Genomic DNA, 3,836 nt, shown 5'->3' on the forward strand with positions numbered 1-3,836 from the left:
AAGGGAGGCTGTTTGCTTTAAGAAGCTAATGGCACATTTACATCAATGTCGATCTGTTTGCACGTGCACAACAAGCGATGAAGTCGACTTTTTTGCACATTATGTCTGTTTGGATGCAAAAGGTAGAGGACTGTATGGCGGACGTTGATGTAAATAGGAGAAAAGGTGGCAGAGAGGTTCAGGCGAACCACTGCTAATCCATTGTGCTCCCAACCTCGTCATTATTGTGTTAAACATTTGATCGCTCTGGTTGTTTTGTCAATCACATTTAACCACATGGCCAAATTCACCTTTTACTGACAAGGATGCTGCACTTTGGTCATGTCATGTCTCAAATTAATAATATATTCATCAAAGGGAAAACATTAGCAGGACAATGGATAGGGGGACTAATTAGATAGGTGACTGAGAGACACCACAGACACGATGGGCCGAATAGTAAACTACCGTCAGAATCTGAGAGCTTCGCTTCTCGAGGTTCGGGCTCGTTGGTCGAGGGCTGTGAGTCTTGCTTTGGGATTATCGCAATTTAAAGGCGATAAATCACGTGTTCAAATCCCGCACGAGCCTCGACATCTTTTATTCAAAGATCCACTTCTCGCAGCAGGTCGACATGTGAGAAAACGACAATATTTCAAATTAAGCGTGTCATTTCACGCCGTTGTTCCCACAGCGTCCAAATCTCAGAGTTTCACAGGAGCAAAGTGAAATTACCCAACTGAGTAAAGTTAACATATCTCAGATATACTCGCGTCTGTGTCTCATTGGACAACCTAAACCCGTGTTTGGTTCCAGACAATAATTGATCAGCATATATTCCTTTCTGCCGCATAAGCTCACCTTAATTGGGATAAGCATACATTCAGCGTCAATCTCCACCTCTGCCCTGAATATGAGTGCGTCCTATTTCTCTGGAGCTAAAAAGATGAGCGAAGCTGACCTTTGAATTAGTCCCTTCGATGCCGAATTCAAACCGGACAGGAATCAATCCGGGGTGGCCAAGCTGGCTGGTCTGATTAAAAGGCGTTGACACCCTCTATTTCGATTAGGCATTTTATAGCCGTCCTGCCTCAACATTACGTTCAAGAAATCGGATCATAAGCACCGCTCCCATTGACTGGTAATGGTTCTGCAGTTCCCACTAACACCTCCTCTGGTGCATCCTTTGTTACTTTATTGCCCGATTACCACTTACCTTGCCTTTTCTCATTGTGCCATTTATTATTTAATCACTCCTGCGCTCCACTGTATCACAGGACCTTTTGTCCTTTCTCTTTGCCTATTTTTTCCAGCTGCTGGATTTTTTGATCAAATCTGTAATCTTTAACTTTTTCCAAAAATATCGGAATGATTATCTGACAGAACGTGAAACCAGGCTCTTCACCCACAGAATCTGCACGACCTGCTGAGTTTTACATAATTATCTGTCTTTTATGCATTCTGTTTCCGTATTCCTTTTAAGCGACTGTGCTGTCTGTCCGGGACCATTCTCAGTCTGTGTAAAATGGTGTGCTCTCAGTCCCGGATCATTATATGCCTGCTTAAAAGGGATGTGCTCTCTGTTCCGGATTTCAAATTTCAAATTTCAAAAATTGCCTTTGGAGGGTGAAGGAATTTTCGTTTGTTTGTGTGTTTGTGTAAGCCAAGGTGTGTGCAAACGTGCTGCGCGATCTTACTGTGCATTGCATGCCATGTGAGAAAAATGCATTACATGCAACTTGAAGCCATACTGATTTGGTTGAACTATCCTTCGTGGACTCTCTGACGGTACAAGAATCTGCTGTTGGATTTTGCTAATCTACATCTGCAAGAAGGGAAAATAAGTACGTTGGAAATAAAGCGATTTTAGCCAGGGCTTGCGTGTGGGCTGCGTACATGATAACATCTTCCACCCTTATTTTCCAATGTAAATCAAATAAAATCAAGACTTGACAAGACATGACTGACTGACTGACTTTGTGTATACAGATATATAGATATGAGTGTGTTTATTTATATACAATCCCAACTTTTTAACTTTCAAAATAAATGTGTTTTTTCTGTTCATCCTGAACTGAGCTCTTTTACAGCACGAGCAGCTGCTGTCAGATGTAGCCGAAAGACACTCGCGAGTTTAAAAGATCGCCTTTATAGCCCACTTCTTGCCTCGTGGCTTGCCTTCCACCAAGGGCTTACGGTGTTTGGATATTTGCTGACAGCACCTATTCATTTCCAATGGAATTCTTCCAGTCACGCAGCCTTCGTTCAATCAAAACATATCTAGATAATGAATCAATTATTTATTGATTTAAAAGAAACCAAATTCAATTTTTTTCAATAAAATTTATATATTTTTTTCTTAAAATGTAAAATGTATATATATATATTTGTAAATTGGATTTTTGGCTGGCTTGGGTTTACGTCCCTCACCCTTTCCTGACTGTCTATCACCTGTGGTTCCAATCACCGTCCCAGCCCCGCGAGTTCCTGAACCCCACGCACACTCACTACACAATTGCATTCAGGGATAATAGAAATATCACTTTATTCTTTCAAAAGGGAACTGCTGTCAGTCAAGGGTCAATCTGCATCTGGGAAAAAGGGTTGAGTTTGCAGTCCCGGATCATTCTGTGCCTGCTTAAATGGGATGGTTGTCAGTTCCGCTTCATAATCTGTCCCTTTAAAATTAATTTTCTCATAATCCCAGATCATCCTGTATAGTTTGAGAAGGTCTATGAATTCAAGTGCAATGACCGAATTGTTAAACTGTTGTATTCCAAGTTACATTGGGGTTGCCTGTGCCGGTGTAAACCCAGATCGCAGTGCATGTGTTCATTTACTCGAAATATGCTCATCTTTTCCAAAATCCACTCCTTCATATCGCAGTTGCCCCGAATTTGGTCCCAATATAATTAACAACAAATTTTGCACTGATGGGAGAGCTCGCGTAGCCCAACGGATAAGGTGTTTGACTTCGATTATGACCGTGGCGTTATGAAAAAATTGCATGTTCCGTTCGAGTCCTGACGTGGTCGATTAGTACACTGTACGAAATTTTATATTATTTGTTGTGATGCTGCCGAAAAACCAACCATCTCTTGCAGTCACTCACCTGACGTGAAAGAAGGCTGTTTGCTTTAAGAATAGAATGGCACATTTTCATCATTGTCGATCTGTTTTCACAGGCAGGGCAAGCTGTGAAATGGACTTTCTTGCACATTATTTCTCTTTGGATACAAAAAGCAGCAGATTGAATGTGTGATTTCGCGATTAATAAGAGACGAGGTGGCCGAGTGGTTAAGGCGATGGACTGCTAATCCATTGTGCTCTGCACGCATGGGTTCGAATCCCATCCTCGTCGTTATTGTGCTACAGTTTTGATCCCATTTCGTCGTTTGTCAATCACATTTAACCTCATCGCCAAATTCCCCTTTCGCTAAAAAGAATGCTGCACTTTGCAAATGTCATGTCTCAAATTAATAATATATTCGTCAAAGGGATAACATTTATCGGACTATGGAGAGGAGGACTAATTAGATAGGTCTGGAGGGACAGCCCACGCACGATGCGCCGAATATCTTTTCTCACTACCGTCAGAAACTGAGAGCTACGCTCTTCACTGTCGGCAGCTCGTTGCTGTCGGGGTAAGATTCTCGCTTAGCGATGATCACATTTGAAATGCGAGAGGTTCCGGGTACAAATCCTGTACGAGCGCAGCCAGTTTTTATTGAAAATTCCGCTTCTCACAGCCGGTCGACATGAGATAAAATAAAAATATTTCACATTAAAACGTGTGATTTTGCGCCGATGATCCCACAGCGTCCAAATTCCAGAGCAAAGTGAAACTCACCCAACTG

The 3,836-nt window shown here is 42.0% G+C and overlaps 1 non-coding gene across 1 annotated transcript; it reads left to right on the forward strand.

Annotated features, from left to right (window-relative positions):
• Positions 1-3,258: 3,258 nt before the first annotated feature.
• On the forward strand, positions 3,259-3,340 carry trnas-gcu (transfer RNA serine (anticodon GCU)). The gene has a single exon. It is a non-coding gene; the product is annotated as a tRNA-Ser (tRNA).
• The last annotated feature ends 496 nt before the right edge of the window (positions 3,341-3,836 follow it).

Source organism: Pristiophorus japonicus, chromosome 25 (assembly GCF_044704955.1).
Source record: "Pristiophorus japonicus isolate sPriJap1 chromosome 25, sPriJap1.hap1, whole genome shotgun sequence".
Lineage (NCBI taxonomy): Eukaryota > Metazoa > Chordata > Chondrichthyes > Pristiophoridae > Pristiophorus > Pristiophorus japonicus.